The sequence below is a fragment of the Anabrus simplex genome, chromosome 8 (genome assembly GCF_040414725.1).
Source record: "Anabrus simplex isolate iqAnaSimp1 chromosome 8, ASM4041472v1, whole genome shotgun sequence".
NCBI classification, from domain to species: domain Eukaryota; kingdom Metazoa; phylum Arthropoda; class Insecta; order Orthoptera; family Tettigoniidae; genus Anabrus; species Anabrus simplex.
Genome location: NC_090272.1, coordinates 199,373,581 through 199,392,455, shown reverse-complemented (window position 1 = coordinate 199,392,455; position 18,875 = coordinate 199,373,581).

Here is an 18,875-nt window from a genome sequence, read left to right as displayed (position 1 = left end):
CAGTCGCGAAGTCAGGCCAAGTAGGCCAATTCACATGACAATGAGTGTCAGGCAAAGTACTATTTTATACGCACGGAAATGAATTTCAATGAAACATACCTGTGAAATGATACGCCACTGCCCTTTATGAACCTCTCTATGCACCCATAAGCTGCACAGGAGACTGGCATTTTCCTTCAGAGAAGTATATACTTCAATTCATCGGGAAGCTCCAGTAGTGACAGTGCCAAACAATCTAGCTTTTGCCAAACAGCGCGCTCGTTCAACTTCGCACGCGACTGCAGCGCCCATGCTACCTCTAGTGTATAATATACTAACTCTATCAGGAAAACAACAGTGGGAAATCTGCCACCTGGGCGACTGCCCTAAATGCAGATCAGGATTGATTGATTGATTGATTGATTGATTGATTGATTGGTTGATTGATTGATTGATTGATTGATTGATTGATTGATTGATTGATTGATTGATTGATTGATTGATTGATTGATTGATTGATTGATTGATTGATTGATTGATTGATTGATTGATTGATACTGTAGGTACGTGGAATTTTACTCGAGAATGGTGCACGCAACCTGCCTACAAGTGTAGCTCATGCATTCCGCAGAGTAGCCGAAGAACTCAGATGAAATTTTCTTGAAGCTGACATGCTTGTATCGCAAACCAAGGAGATATTTCTTATAGCTCTATCACTCAGGGAACATTTTAAATCCCAACACCCGACAGTCCATTATCAACATAGCCTTCCACCACTCGGTGGTGAACATGGATCGGTGCCTGTATTTACTGCTGTGACAACTTTCAGCCATAGCACTGCCTTCGTAATGTCCAGGCCGTACTGTACCTCTGATGATGTCACGCTTTGGGAGGGACTTGAAGGCGATACGCATACGTTCCGCTTGAATTACACATTCGTTTAAATTACTTAAAGAACTGTTAACACCTTATAAAACCAAAACTTATCCTCAAATATTTGTTAATTCTGACATACGGTGCATATCCTTCTCCGTAACGTTCTATTTCTCGCGTATATACGTTCGTTTGCGTGAGTACAGCCTAACACTTTGAGACATATTCTTGCGATTTTATCCATTTTCCGATCAACTGGAACATTCACATCTTACGCACTGACAGAAAACATGCAGCGAATTACCATTACTATTTATTACAAATATAAATTATTTCCGCACCTCACTGCTTCCACTCCATGAACACTGCAGCTTTTCTGGACCTCTTACAGGAAGTTACACCAGTATGGAGTAGGTCTGCTCTCTTTGAAGCACTTTGTTGAATACACAAGTCGGTGTGAATTTTGGAAAAGTTATTTAAAAATATATTCACCCAAATATACTGTATATACACTGTCCGGCCAGGTCTTCCAATTTCTTCCCGCAGTCACAAATAACTAGGGAATCTGCCAACTGCATTGACTCCAAAGCCAAGGATTTTGTGACACACTTAGGATAGTCTGAATTTAGAAATACCATCTTATATGTATCTGACACTAACACACAAAATACTTTGTACACCTCAATTCCAAGTTCTATTGACATGTCTGATGGATACTTTAGGACCCTCGATTTAGGAAATTCAGATATCTTACTTCTGGAGGTAATTCATAAATAAGATCTGAATCTGTCAGAAGATAAGATTTACATACATCACACTGCTGTTTGATACTCATACTTTTTTTTTTTTTTTTTTGCTATTGGCTTTTCGTCTCACCGACACAGATAGGTCTTACGGCGACGATGGGACAGGAAAGATCTAGAATTGGGAAGGAAGCGGCCGTGGCCTTAATTAAGGTACATCCCCAGCATTTGCCTGACGTGAAAATGGGAAACCACGGAAAACCATCTTCAGGGCTGCCGACAGTGAGGTTCGAACCCACTGTCTCCCGAATACTGGATACTGGCCGCACTTAAGCGACTGCAGCTATCGAGCTCGGTGATACTCATAAATAAGACTTGCATTTTCAAATGCACCGAATTCAAATAAGCTGTAGGTCTGATAACATAAAAAATATAGGGCCTACCTAATGTGATCCATGTTTATGACATAATAAAAAATGTTAACTCACCATCTGGACGAAACACTCTTATTTCTCTCAGGATGTGATTTTCAGGAAAGTGCTTGATGCACACAACTGTGTTGTGATTAACTATTAAATTCCCCCTGGGAATAGCCTTCTTCCATAACTTAACTCGTTCTTCATCAGAAGGAAACACAAATACCGGAGTGTACTCTCCTTGTTTACAATTGGCTTTGCAGCCAGGCACCCAGCAACTCTTAGGCATGGTGATTTCCCTCAATGATCATCTTAATTCAAGTATATACAATTCGTGGTTAATAATAAAACACACAATGCACTAACTCAATTAATTTTACACTATAAATATAACTTTACACAAATAAACTACAAAATTAAAACACTGAAGAATGATCTTCTTAACCTATAGCTTCACATAAATACACGCTCACACTAAGTTTTCTTCACTAATTAACGACTTTCCACTTAATAATGCAGTCGATGACGACTCATTCTCACATATATCTGAGTGAACATGCGGCCATCGTTAAAAATTTCAATAAAACTGCGAAAATCTATGTTTATCTCTACTAACTCATGTGCTAAACTTCCCCCCTAACGATCAGCTGATTGTTTTCCCGCGCTCGTTACAGTACGGCCTGGACATCACGAAGGCAGTGGCCATAGTAACAGAATTCTCTCGACGAGTAAGACGCCGAAGTCATTGAGACTGCCCAAGAATTGCTTTCAGATATGCAAATGGAGGAAACACTAGCATACTTTAAGGAGAATTTCGGTTCCTTGTTATCAATTATTATATGTCCTCAGGTGTGAGGTGTGGCACTTGAAATAATGATCAATTTAGTCAGAACAGCAGCAGATAAGCAGAGCCTCAGTGGCTCAGACGGCAGCGCGTCGGCATCTCACCGCTGGATACCGTGGTTCAAATCCCAGTCACTCCATGTGAAATTTGGCTGGACAAAGCGGAGGCGGGACAGGTTTTTCTCCGGGTACTCCGGTTTTCCCTGTCATCTTTCATTCCAGCAACACTCTCCATTCTCATTTCATAGCATCTATCAGTCATTAATAAATCACTTTGGGATTGGTGACCCCATCGTACTAACAGCCTATATATGGTTCATTCGTTACATCCCTGACCCGGTCAATGACTGGAAAACAGGTTGTAGGTTTTCATTTTCAGCAGCAGACAAATTAAAATGCGTTCATGGCGATTCTTGTTTGTCAGTGCCAGACACTCTGACAAGAATTTGGGCTTTAATGTTTTGTGCACCATCTCTCGGGTGTTGGCGGGTGAAGAGGAACTTACATCCAGTGACTTAGTGCACTTCAAGTATGCTCCCATTGCATCTGTAAACGTTGTAATAAGCTTCTCAAAGTAAAAGAGCGTGCTGACCGACAACCGTCTTTCTTTTTCCTGGGAGAATCTGCGAATGGTCACCGTCACCTGCTGTTGTGCGGAATGAGGTAAGACTGTACATCACATTTTAAGCGCACATTTTTCACCTATGCTCTAATCCAATAATGCATACGATTATTGAATTGCAAAATAATCGTTGTTGTTGTGTTATTCAGATATTCCCGACTTAACGAACCACATAACAGAAAATAAATTCTTAAAAAGAGAAACTGAATTTGCAGTATTAATCAATGGGCTGAAATATTATTATAATTTTCTTTTTTTTTTTTTTTTGCTAGCGGCTTTACGTCGCACCGACACAGATAGGTCTTATGGCGACGATGGGTTAGGAAAGGCCTAGGAGTTGGAAGGAAGCGGCCGTGGCCTTAATTAAGGTACAGCCCCAGCATTTGCCTGGTGTGAAAATGGGAAACCACGGAAAACCATCTTCAGGGCTGCCGATAGTGGGATTCGAACCTACTATCTCCCGGATGCAAGCTCACAGCCACGCGCCTCTACGCGCACGGCAACTCGCCCGGTGGTGAAATATTAACCAGTATTAATGTTCACTTTCATCAGGTTATGAAATTGGATTAAAACCCCATGCCGCAACAGCCCCGATGTGCCTTGGCCTACCAAGCGACCGCTGCTCAGCCCGAAGACCTACAGATTGCGAGGTGCAGTGTGGTCAGCACGATAAATCCTCTCGGCCGTTATTCTTGGCTTTCTAGACCCGGGGCCGCCATCTCACCATTAGATAGCTCCTCAATTGTAATCACACAGGCTGAGTGGACCTCGAACCAGCCCTCAGATACAGGTAAAAATCCCTTACCTGACAGGGAATCGGACCCGGGGCCTCTGGGTAAGGGAAAGTCGCGCTACGCCTACACTGCGGGACCGGCATATGAAATTGGATTAGGTAGGCCATCCATTAAATTTATATTAGCATAAAATGAAGCAGTCTATTTGTATTTGTTTGTGCGTTAAAATTATGTCAACAACATAAATCACCATCGTCTCAATCCTATATAGAGATTGAGACGGTGGTGACATAAATATAGGCTATACCAACCCGATTAGTAAATTGATTTAATTTTTCATTAAAATATTAGTTTTGGATCATTTTACTGGATTTTTGTCGTCATTTTATAGATTCATTGTTGAACATTATTAGGTCATCAAAATTCTGGTCCTGATAATAACTTTGTGTGGCTATTGCTATCCTGACGTAGCCCTTGTAAGGCAGACCCTCCGACGAGGTTGCACGCCATCTTCCGTGCTACTGTGGTGTATGAAATGCAGGGATGTTGGGGAAAGCACAAATACCCACACTTCAAGCCAAAGGAATTAACCGCTGTATGATTAAAATCGCTGGAGTCGGCGGGAATCGAACACGTATTCCGGAGGACCGAAGGAAAGGCATTGACCACTTAGAGCCTGTACTACGAGTGTCAGATAAACAGCCAGTTACGTAGGTAGCAATTTTGCGAACCAGAAGTATTTTCTTGCGTACTACCAAAAGATTTTAACTACGGTATTGTTGTTATGCGGAAGATGATGTAATATTTTTATTGCGTTACTGGAAAAGTAGGGTGGATTGTGGGAGACGACTGGCAAAAATGAGTGCAATTGGACTAGACAAAAGAGTGACTGAATGGGTTCCTATATTTCTAGAAAATAGATCTCAGAGAAGTAGAGTAGGTGAAGCTTTATCTGACCCTGTAATAATTAAGAGGGGAATTCCTCAAGGCAGGATCAGGGACACATTTAATTTCTATCAAGATAATGATCCTAAGCATAAAGCGTGGAATGTCCGAATGTGGCTATTGTTCAACTGCCCAAAGGTGCTTGAAACTCCACCCCAGAGCCCGGATCTTAATCCCATTGAGAATTTATGGAGTGAACTTGACAAGAGAGCGAGGAAGTCAAAAATAACGTCAAAGAAGGAACTGCAAGGAAGACTGATACGAGAATGGGCTAATATTAACCCTAAGGACACGGAAAAGTTAGTTTGTTCTATGCCACAACGACTGAAAGCCGTCATAAAACAACGTGGCAATGCCACCAAGTACTAGATTGGTTTGAGTTCCATGTTATGCTACAGTTTCGGTCATTATGATCCTTGTGTCCGAATATTAAAGTGGTTTGGTTATGTGATAAGGTGACGACTGATTTTTTATCTACAAGTCATTTTTGTTCTGATACACTTGTATTATTATGTAATCATATTGGAAACATTGGTGTTTTGTATTGTCAAACTTTCCTTTCTGTATGCTCAAGAAAATACAAATATAATGTTCAGATTGTCACATGCCATCCGGTGTCCGAATATTAAGGTGATTCACTGTAGTAGTAAGTTGTTATGAATTCAAACAAATATAACATTAACGTCCTCATTTGACGGACGAATTACCATGAACAACATCGTATATCCTTACTCCATATGAGTGCCGTAGACAGTTTTGGAATAGAACCCAAGCATTTGGGACGCACTCTAGTGATTAGGAAATGTGTACTATCACCCAGCCGACTAACATGTAGAAGGTAAAATTTGTTTGGTTTAATGGGACTCGGACTGATAAATAACGGTATGGCAGCATCAAGAAATGACGTCGTAACGACTATGGCTATTGAGGAAAGTTGCCGTTGTGAAGCTTGCGTGCAATTCATATAGTTAGCGGCAACAACTTGCTAGCTAAGGAAGTTTTTAAAATTTGTGTGATAGTTGGACAAGAAGCGAGATATATTTCATAAATATATACATAGGTTACATTATAATAATTTATTTTTCGTATAGAATCATGCAGATGTAGATTCATCACAATGTGGGGAGCCATCTTGATTCTTACAGTAGCGTTCCCGACAGGAGCAAAGTTCCAGGTATGAGCATTATCTGCCACTCCAACTTCGGCATAGGTAAACTAGAGAATATTCTCCCAGACTGCACATAAAAAAAAGTCGTAGCACGCGTTTTCAACCGAACTTCCAGATAAATGTGAAAACTACGGCATAAATTTAAACCGCACTGTCATCTGGCTGTCGTAGTACAGGATCTTAGTCATAGAGAATTAAAATTTCACACGATATCCCGGCATGCCGGAGTAGTTCCTTGTTGCTTACAAGGTCTATCAGTGAGATCTTCACTCTGCCACACATCAACATTTCAAAGGCCTACACTTGGTTCACTGAAGAAGACTTTAGTGTCCATCCTTTGAGACTGTAAAGCAGCCCAAGTAACACACAACCTTTCACGACATACCGAGTTTGGAATCAGAATTCACGGTTGCACACACTTCTTCCATTGCTGAATCTGGTTTTGATATATACAACAGATCAGCTAGAGTCCTAGGTAGGGGAAGGATTAGAGGGTTGAGGACAAATTTACATTTTATTTTTTTAATTAGTCTCCTGCACTTTTTACGACCATTTCTTGCAGTCGGTTTCCTGTGGATAGACTGATAGACATTTTTAACAAAAGCTAACAATTAAATAAATAGACACACTGCATTATGTCTAAAACCACCCTTAATAAGGAAGGTGTGAGATACATATGTAAAATTAACAGAATTGCAGTAAGTAATAATAGAGAATTCATTAAAGAATTGAAATTGAAACTGCAAACATTAAAAAAATTGTGTGCACCAAATAATTTTTAAAAATTGTAACTAGGGGAACATCCGCCTCTGTGGTGTAGTGGTTAGTGTGATTAGCTGCCACCCCCGGAGGCCCGGATTCGATTCCCGGCTCAGCCACGAAATTTGAAAAGTGGTACGAGGGCCGGAACGGGATCCACTCAGCCTCGGGAGGTCAACTGAGTAGAGGTGGGTTCGATTCCAACCTCAGCCATCGTGGAAGTGGTTTTCCGTGGTTTCCCACTTCTCCTCCAGGCAAATGCCGGGATGGTACCTAACTTAAGGCCACGGCCGCTTCCTTCCCTCTTCCTTGTCTATCCCTTCCAATCTTCCCATCCCCACCAAGGTCCCTGTTCAGCATAGCAGGTGAGGCCGCGTGGGCGAGGTACTGGTCATCCTCCCCAGTTGTATCCACGACCCAATGTCTCACGCTCCAGGACACCGCCCTTGAGGCGGTAGAGGTTTGGATCCCTCGCTGAGTCCGAGGGAAAAACAAACCCTGGAGGCTAAACAGATTAAGAAAGAAAGAAAGAACTAGGAGAACGAGAAATACACTGACTGACAGTGACAATGCAACACCAAGGCGGAGTGGTTCGAAAGGGATGAAAGTTGGGGAAAAAACAGAGACGGCACGGACGAATAATTGATGTTTATTTCAAACCGATATGCAGGTTACACAATGCGCGCGGCATCGACTCAGTAGGATGTAGGACCACCGCGAGCGGCGATGCACGCAGAAACACGTCGAGGTACAGAGTCAATAAGAGTGCGGATGGTGTCCTGAGGGATGGTTCTCCATTCTCTGTCAACCATTTGCCACAGTTGGTCGTCCGTACGAGGCTGGGGCAGAGTTTGCAAACGGCGTCCAATGAGATCCCACACGTGTTCGATTGGTGAGAGATCCGGAGAGTACGCTGGCCACGGAAGCATCTGTACACCTCGTAGAGCCTGTTGGGAGATGCGAGCAGTGTGTGGGCAGGCATTATCCTGCTGAAACAGAGCATTGGGCAGCCTCTGAAGGTACGGGAGTGCCACCGGCCGCAGCACATGCTGCACGTAGCGGTGGGCATTTAACGTGCCTTGAATACGCATTAGAGGTGACGTGGAATCATACGCAATAGCGCCCCAAACCATGATGCCGCGTTGTCTAGCGGTAGGGCGCTCCACAGTTACTGCCGGATTTGACCTTTCTCCACGCCGACGCCACACTCGTCTGCGGTGACTATCACTGACAGAACAGAAGCGTGACTCATCGGAGAACACGACGTTCCGCCATTCCCTCATCCAAGTCGCTCTAGCCCGGCACCATGCCAGGCGTGCACGTCTATGCTGTGGAGTCAATGGTAGTCTTTTGAGCGGTCGCCGGGAGTGCAGGCCTCCTTCAACCAATCGACGGGAAATTGTTCTGGTCGATATTGGAACAGCCAGGGTGTCTTGCACATGCTGAAGAATGGCGGTTGACGTGGCGTGCGGGGCTGCCACCGCTTGGCGGCGGATGCGCCGATCCTCGCGTGCTGACGTCACTCGGGCTGCGCCTGGACCCCTCGCACGTGCCACATGTCCCTGCGCCAACCATCTTCGCCACAGGCGCTGCACCGTGGACACATCCCTATGGGTATCGGCTGCGATTTGACGAAGCGACCAACCTGCCCTTCTCAGCCCGATCACCATACTCTCGTAAAGTCGTCTGTCTGCTGGAAATGCCTCCGTTGACGGCGGCCTGGCATTCTTAGCTATACACGTGTCCTGTGGCACACGACAACACGTTCTACAATGACTGTCGGCTGAGAAATCACGGTACGAAGTGGGCCATTCGCCAACGCCGTGTCCCATTTATCGTTCGCTACGTGCGCAGCACAGCGGCGCATTTCACATCATGAGCATACCTCAGTGACGTCAGTCTACCCTGCAATTGGCATAAAGTTCTGACCACTCCTTCTTGGTGTTGCATTTGCTCTGTCAGTCATTGTACTTCTTCTAATAGGCACCTGAAATAGAAATCTACCACACAATATGTTGAAAATTCAACACTGAATATGAATTTCTTAAGAACAGTTACTCCAACAGTTATTGGCTTTTACAATTTCAGAAAATTTTCCTGTAATATAACTCATGTCTTCAATTTCAGAATACATGAATGTCCTCTAACCTGTGCAACGTATCAGAAATTTAAATTTGTACTAGTCATCGCTGTGGTTCACAACTACTTCTTATCCATAATAGTAAAAAAATGCTCTTCTTGCTTCAAAAGTCATGAGCACAAAGTCCGCAGTTACAGTGGTTTCAGGTGTGGGATCAAAGTCGCCAATACCTCTTCCCTGAAAGTAGTAGAATGTAATGAGTCTTCTGATGCCATATTAAAATCCTCACCGGAGCTGGATTTTTAATTTCCTGTTTAAAATATAACCGTATATTTTATCACCTTTTTTATTATTAAGATGTTTGAAATCCAGATTACTTTTCTTTGAATTATGAATTCTAAACTTCTGATGTAACTTTCATTTTGTACAGGAGTGTCCATCAAAATTCTAGAAGCTGTCTTTGTCGTAGTTAAAAAAGTAACTGTGATAGAAAGGAAAGTTGTAAAAATAGGTCTATTAGTCAGTACCATATGGTTGATAAGAGAGGCATGGGGAATTTTTAAAAAGCAATTATCATTAATAGAAAATGGTAAAAACATTTAAACAGCCTATGGGGTTCATTCAAAACATTTGTTGAGGAGTGTGAAAACAGGTATGTACCTTTAAAAGTGGTAAGGAATGGTAAGGACCCATTATATTATAACAAAGAAATAAAGAGATTAAGAAGGAGGTGCAGATTAGAAAAATAGAGTTAGGAATGGTTGCAGGAGTAAGGAGAGGTTGAAGGAGCTTACTAGGAAATTGAATTTAGCAAAACCGAGCTCGATAGCTGTAGTCGCTTAAGTGCGGCCAGTATCCAAAATTCGGGAGATAGTAGGTTCGAACCCCACTGTCGGCAGCCCTGAAAACGGTTTTCCGTGGTTTCCCATTTTCACACAGGCAAATGCTGTACATTAATTAAGGCCACGGCCGCTTCCTTCCCACTCCTAGCCCTTTCCTGTCCCATCGTCGCCATAATACGTATCTATGTCGGTGCGACGTAAAGCAACTAGCAAAAAAATATATATATATTTAGCAAAAAAGTCAGCTAAAGGTAACATGGTGGGAAACATAATTGGCAACATTATGAATTTTAGGGAGCAATGGAAGGATATGTAGGTACTTTAAGCTGAAACGGGTTCCAGGAAGGACATTGCAGGGATCATTATTGAACAAGGGGAGTGTATATGTGAGCACATACTGAAGGCAGAAGTATTCAGTTACTGTAGCAGTATGTAAAGGTACTTGGGTTTAAGGGTAATGTCCTTATAGAGGAGGTGACTAATAATGGCGAAATCGTGAAACTTACCTATGATAATAAAGGCATTTATAAATAGATACAAGAGTTTAAAGCTAGAAAAGCAGCTGGGATTGTTAAGATTTCTGGTAAAATTTAATTTCGTGTGGCTATTTCTAGCCGAATGCAGCCCTTGTAAGGCAGACCCTCCGATGAGGGTGGGCGGCATCTGCCATGTGTAGGTAACTGCGTGTTATTGTGGTGGAGGATAGTGTTATGTGTGGTGTGTGAGTTGCAGGGATGTTGGGGACAGCACAAACACCCAGCCCCCGGGCCATTGGAATTAACCAATGAAGGTTAAAATCCCCGACCCGGCCGGGAATCGAACCCGGGACCCTCTGAACCGAAGGCCAGTACGCTGACCATTCAGCCAACGAGTCGGACAAGATTTCTGGTGATATACCGATATTAAACGCTATGGGCTTGGATATAGTGCCATATCTGGAATACTTATTTCATTAGTTTTTGCATGAAGAAGCGATACCAGATGAATGGAAAGAAACCACAGTGTACAAATGAAAGTGTGATAGACATAAAGCTGATAATTACAGGCCAGTCAGCTTGTAAGCTCCGGGAAAGCACTCTTTATGATTATATTAGACATGTTTGCAAAATTACTAACTGGTTTGATACAAGGCAATAGATAGTTTATTCCAGTGAGGATCAACTTGTATGACTCCAGCAAGATATGGCAGATATTTTAGATTCAGGAGGTCAAATCGACTGCGTCGCTCTTGACCTTTCCAGGGCTTTTGACAGGATAGATCATGGGAGATTATTGGTGAAAATGAGGGCTAGTGGACTAGACAATAGAGTGGTTGAACGGGTGGCTAAATTTGTAAGAAACAGAACTCAGAGAATTAGAGTTGAAGTGTTATCCGATCCTGCAATGATTAAGAGGGGTCCCACAGGGCATTATTAAACGTCTATGTTTTCTTACATATATACATTCTATGAGTAAAGAACTGGAATCACAGATAAGGCTGGATGCAGATGATATTATAGAGTATAGACAATTTAATGAGTTGTCCGACTCGTTAGCTGAATGGTCAGCGTACTGGCCTTCGGTTCAGAGGGTCCCGGACTCGATTCCCAACTGGGTCGGGGATTTTAATCGCTTGTGATTCATTCTTCTGGGTCAGGGATTGGGTGATTTTGTCCGTCCCAACACTCTCCTCTTCATATTCACACAGCATACTACACTACCAACAACAGAAACACGCGATAGTGATTACATCCTCCATATAGGATTGGCGTCAGGAAGAGGATCTGGCCGTAAAACAGGGTCAAATCCACATGTGCAACACAGTTCGCACCCGCGACCCCACAGGTGTGGGAAAAGCGGTAGGAAAAGAATTAGTAGTAGAAGAAGGAGAAGAAGGAGAAGAAGAAGTTTAAATGAGTTGCAAGAGTGTGAATTCCTGAAGGAGGACCTAGACATCGTTGTGAGATGGTAAACGGGATGAATCAGGTTGTAAGTTTCACGAAGAGGAAAAGTCCTCTCAGTTTTAATTACTGTTTTTATGGGTTGATAGTACCTAGGTGTTAATATAATGAATGATCTTCATTGAGGTAATCATATTAACGATTTTGTTAAGAAAAGTTACAGATCTCTTCACAAAGTTATGAGGGTGTTTAGGGATTGTAGTAAGGATGTAAAAGAGAGGTCATGTAAGTCTCTGGTAAGACCCCAATTAAAGTCTAGTTCCAGTGCATGGGACCGACACCAGGACTACTTGATACGAGAACTGGGAAAGATCCAAAGGGAAGCAGCACGATTTTTTCTGGGCGAGTTCGAACAAAGGAGTAGTGTTACGAAAATGTTGCAAACATTGGGCTGAAAAGACTTGGGAGTATTAAAGGAGATGCAGTACTAAGTTTTGTCTTCTGAGCCGTCAGTGGAGTGATGGCATGGAATGACTTTTCTTACTTACTTACTTACTTATCCGGCGCTACAGTCCTTGAAGGACCTCGGCCTTGTCGATCACTTGTCTCCTCCAGTCGTCTCTCCATGCAGCCAGCCTTCTTCAGTTCCGTATTCCTAGTCTTCTCGAGTCCGCCTCTACATCGCCCAGCCATCGTAATCTTGGTCGTCTCACTGAGCGGCTTCCCTCAGGCTTGGTGACTAACACCTTCCTTGGCACTCGCTATTCCTCCATTCGCTGCACATGTCCCAACCACCGTAATCTGCTAATCTTCATATCTGCAGTTATTGACGGATTCTTATAGAGTTCATATAGCTCTTTGTTGGTCCAAATTCTCCAGCCACCTTTCTCGTATACTGCACCATATAATTACAGTATCTTCCTGAACACTTTTCGTTCCCACGCGGGAAAGTATTTCTGACTTGCTGTGTAATTGTCCATGTTTCCGATCCATACATAACTACAGGTTTTATAATTGTTCTATACACTGTCAGCTTCAGCTGCCTTGAGATGTTTGACGATCGCAACAAGTTATGGAAACTATAATAGCATCTGTTGCCTGCCGCTATTCTTGCCTTAATCTCTACTGGTACTACGTTGTCTTCTGTGACTATTCCTCCCAAATACTTGAACTGATTTACTCTTTCAAAACCTTCAAACTGCTCTGTCCCTCTCCACCTGGTTTTATTTCTGGTGTTGATCATATACTATTTTGTTTACTCCTTACTTATGACCAAGCCAAGTGTAGCTGCTTCTCTTTCCAAAACTGTGTAGTTCTTTAGCAGGTACTTTCTATTCCTCCCAAGCATGGCTATATCGTCTGCAAATGCCATACTCTAGAACGTTCTATTGAATATAGTGCCATATAATTTGCCTGGCAGTTTGCGCATGATATGGAATGACTTTAGTAGACGAATAAGCTTGAGTGGAGCTTTAAAAAGGAGGAATGGTAGTAATATGAAGATAAAGTTGGAATTCAAGACGACACGTTGAGACAAATATTCATTCATAGGGTGAAGAGTAAGAGATTGGAATAATTTATCAAAGGAAATGTTCGGTAAATTTCCAAGTTCTTTGAAAACCTTAAAATTATATGCATAAATTAAGAAATCCATAAAATAAAAACTTAAAACATTTACAGTGTTTCAAAACTGTAGAAGTGATTTTCTCGAAACAGTACTGTATTTTCAAACTTAATTTGTTAATGCACCCATAGCCTCAATCGTAATATAAATATGGAGAGGAAATAATAAAGGAACCACATTTTCGGATATTGATATTTAAACAACTAATTAAGTTTTAACACACATTTACAATACTTTGTAATAGCCTACGCTATTCTCACTGTCATATAGTGTAGTACAACAATTAATATTAAGGCACATGCAGGTTACAAATGTAGAATAGAGTAGTGGTTTATTGTCACCATACATTTACAGTATTTGCAGTGCTGAAAACATAACACACACTAAAAAATGAAAAACATACCCTTTTAACCCCGTATGCCTCTATTAGTTAATTAAATAATTATGACAAAAATCTCCCACTTTAACTTAACAGCCTCTACACATATCATTGCTGTCCTTTAACAGCATGCACTGTTAATCATTTTCTCAACAAGATGCATTGTTAACAAAATAAAACTACATAGTTGGCAACAAATATATTTTTCTACATATGGAACACACTATAATAACATATATTTGTCTTTCATCAAGTGGCATCCACCATTCAAGAGGTTTCCCAAGGTAGTTGATAGATTAATAAGAAGCAAGTTACTAGCCTATATTGTAAACAAAGTATTTTATTTCAGGATGATGCTCTTCCTGCTACAACCATCCCAGAGTTCTACGCTGGACAGGATGTGTTCGTGACAGGAGCCACTGGTTTTGTGGGTAAAATACTGGTGGAGAAGCTGCTATGGTCCTGTCCAGGGATAGGAAACATCTACATGTTAATGCGGCCTCGAAGGGGACTGAAGCCTCAGGAGCGTCTCAGAGAGTTCACACAGCATGTGGTAAGTCCTGTACTGGTCTTGGTTACCCTTTCACGCCGGGGAGATGTGTACCAGGAGATTCAAATACATACTCCGAAGTACAGAGGATGGTCTGTCTGGTCCTCTGTAGAAGCTTTCATTCTGAAGAACAAAATGGTTATCTGCAACAAGGTATGGTGCTCAGGGCACAAGGAGTGCAAAATCTGAAGAGCACTTACTCAGTCACTCTCACTCATTCACTGGAACAGGGAATCAGCTATTTTTGATAATTTGTTGTGATACAACATATAACAATATACAAGTGTACTGTGATTTACCATTCACTTTATTTTCCATACGATGGCACCTGTCAGCTGCAGGAACCAAATGTACCATGGACTATGATCCGTAGCACCCAATTACGAATTTGGCATTGCTTTCTCACTTATGAAGGACTCTACCAGATCATTTTCATTTCCAATCCTACTTGGTAAACTTGTTGTTTTCCATTCCCCTGACAAAAGGACTCTTGAGCTGAAGAATCAGCGTCCATCATCAAGTACCGCATCGCATAATTATAAGCTATACATTTCATTTTTGTTCCATATCGAAGTCCGAATAATAAATAAATTGACTTTTTCAATACAATATATCAAGTATATAATATTACATCAGTTCTGGGACTAGTTTCAGCAACTTAGTGGCCATCTTCAGCCAAAATAAAATTATCAGATTATGTTATAACTAAAACATATATATACAAGACAAAGACAAGGTTGTAGGAATAATTATTACATTAAAATACATATAAAACAAAAATTACGGTTGTGATCTTCTTGTCGTAATATGATCTCTTTAAGTTGAGTTAGGACCTCAGGCAATGAAGTAAACCTGGAAATGATAGCCAGAATTAGGAATTAATAAACAAACAAAAAATAAATTTAAAAGGAGAAAAATATTATTAATGAGACTCACCTCTATAGTGAAATGTACAGTACAGCTAATGGGTGATGTGGAACACACACACTGACATCCTGGATGAAGCAGGCAGGTCATGGAAACACGCACTGACCTGTTGTAGGAAGCAGGCACTTTTAAAAGGACTATCAGTTCAAACGAAGCTTTCACAATTTTTCTGACATGCTCTACTTTCATGAAAGATACACAACTATCGGCTTCTCAGTTCGGATCATTATTTAACCAGGATCTAAATCAAATTTGCACCCCAAAGAAAATTCAACAGGAAAACACCGGTGATCCCAAAATTTGATCTACACAAAATCAAAGACTCCAAAATAACAGAAGAATGGGAAGAACAACCTGCAGAGAATTAGGAGAAATTTCAAACTAAGATCATCAAAACGGCGAAATATTTCATCCCTCCCCACAAGAAACCAAAACATCCTTGGTGGAATCAAGAATGTGAGAGCACACTGGAAGAAAGGAAAACGGCATTTCAAAACTACAAATGCAACAAATCATAAGAAACACAGAATATATTTTTGAAATTCGCAAACAAACATCTAAACCCTAAGAAAAATAAATAGAAAAAGTCAACGATCAAATGAAGTCAATTGGAGACGATTTCAAAAATTACAACATACACGATTTTTACAAGACCTTCGCGAACCAATTAAAGGGTTTTCTCCACAGAAACTTTTCTTTGAGAAACAAGATGATAAAGTGGCCTTAACAAACAAATAAAATTGCCAGGAACTAGCCACATAGAGAGATTCCTGAAAATACAGCCAGAAATCACACTAGAAAAATCGTCAGCACCAACACAAGAAGAAATTTATTCACACGTCAAGAAACTTAAAACAAAGCTTCAGGGGAGGATGAAATTGTAGCAAAATTTCTGAAAAATTTAGATACAAATTCATTCAAAGAAATTACAATAATTCAACACATTTGGCAAACTGAAAAGCTCCCGCATGACTGGAAGAATGCTGTAATCCATCCACTACATAAAAAGTGACAAATCAGATGTAAATAATTATAGAGGTGTCTCTCAACTATCTGTCACCTACAAAATTTTATCAGCATGTCTCTTTCATAGAAAACAAAAGCAATTAGAACCCAAATGAGCTGTATATCAAGCAGGATTCAGACCAAATAGGTCAAGCCCATAACAAATTTTTAACCTCAAAACCATACTCAAAATGCGAGCTCTCACACAAGACCCCTCGTATGCACATTTTTAGATTTCAAAAAGGCCCTCACTGTTCCAATTCTAGTAGAGAGGGGATTAGATCCAAAAACTCAAGAACTCATAAAACAAACCCTGACTGGTACAAAATCTAAATTAAATTTATGGGGGATATCTGGGAATCCTTCGACATTGAAACATGGGGGGGACAAGGTGATGGATTCTCTCCTATTCTGTTCAGTGTCGTCTTAGAGAAGGTTATGAGAAGAGTGGGAGAAAGAACTCAAGACATGTGAGTTAAGGAAGCCAATCTGACTGGGCTTTCCCCATAGATAACTTCTACATACCATACCTCGCTTTTTCAGATGACCTGGCGATACTAACAGAGGATGAGGAGATGCTGCTGAGATGCTGTTAAGCAGCTCGAGATACTTAAAGAAAGTGCAGAAAAGGTGGGACTACATATATCGTTCGAGAAAACTAAATTCTTATGTCCAAAGACAGATCTCAAGAGCCTGAGAACGAAATATGATACAATTGACAGGGTTCCTTACTTTAAATACCTCAGATAATTTATCGAATCGACAGGCCTTGAAGAGATCTTACAACAAACTCGTCTCCCAAAAATTAAAAATGCGTTAGGGTTTGTTCAAAACATCTACAACAAAAAATCAATTTCAAGACATACAACAATTCGGCATTACAACACAGTCATAAAATCAAGAGTCCTTTACGCGAGTGAAACACTGGCACTCAACAGAAAAAAAGAACTTGAAGAAATCAAAAAAGAGGAGAGGAATACCATTAGGAAAACCTTAGGAGCAAGATACACCCAAGACAGTTACAAACAATCAAAACAGCAGAAAAGTTCTCAAACATCGAAATTGACATTAGGAAAAGACCAATGAAATTCTTTGGTCATCTCACTACATTATCGGAAAATCAATTGACAAAAAGGATAATAGATTATGTAACCTCACTTAAGAACTCAACACCCTGGCTTAACGAACTTCAAAGGGACCTCAAAAACGCAAACATAAGTTCAACAGACATTCTAGAAAGAGATATCTGTAGACACAAAGTAAACAATTGGGACGCTACATCAGTGCAACCACAACGAAAACAGTACAGATAAAAATGGTCAGAAGAACGTAAACAAGCCTTCTTGGAAAGAATGAAAGCCTATTGGAACAACAAGAAGAACCCACAGAAGAACTGACTGAGTTATTTGCTTAACGTCTTCCAATATTGGGAGAATTTGCTGCTACTACTACTACTACTACTAATAATAATAATTGAATAAGGAATAAAAAGCGAATGGGCTTCAGGTATGGTTGAGGAAGCTGCAAATGATAACTAAGTGCTCTGTTTTTCCTTTCTGTTGCTGATTAAATCCAGGTGTAAGTAAATGAATAGATAATGTAAGTTCATACAAATATACAATACAGTATGAGATAAATGCTTGACATGCCTCATTGTAGTTGTCAACTCTTTTGCCTATTCTCTTGTAACGTCTTGTTATCTTGTGTAGGGATAATTTGTTCACCTGTATCTATTGTTGTTATTCAGGTACTCTTTGTCCTTGGGCAACCTGCAGCTGTTGCGGGAAGAATGTACAATAAATAATAAATATTAATAAAGAGACTAATATAAAACCCTCCCCTGGAAGCCATCTGAACTTGCCGCAGTGGGGAGACTTGTGTGTCCCAATGAAGCAGATAGCTGAGCCATAGGTGCAATCATAATAGATGGGTATCTGTCAAGGGACCATACTAATGAGTGGTTCATCGATAGTTGGGTAGCAGCCTTCCGGAAGTTGCAAGGGCGGCAGTCTGGACGATTGACTGATATGACCTTGTAATAATACTCAACATGGCTTAGCTGCGCTGATACTGCTACACGGATGAAGGTAATGGGAAACTACAGCCGTAACTAATTCCTGACGACATGCAGCTCTCTCTGTATGAATGATGTACTGTTGATGGCCCTCTCCCAGGTAAAATAGTCCCCTGTTCAGATCTCTGTGAGGAGACTATACAAGATAGGACAATCATCAGGAAGATGGATACCGACATTCTGCAAGTTGGGGCATGGAATGTTAAAAATTTTAATCAGTGTGGTAGGTTAGAGAATCTGAAAATAGAGGTGGATAGACTAAAGTTAAATGCAGTTGGTATAAGTGAAGTACAATGGAAAGAAGAATAGGATTTTTGGTCAAGCGACTAAGAATTATCAACACAAAATCAAACTGGAAATGCAGGAGTTGGTTTAATAATGAATAAGAAAATAAGGCATCGGGTAAGCTACTACAACTAACATACTAAAAGG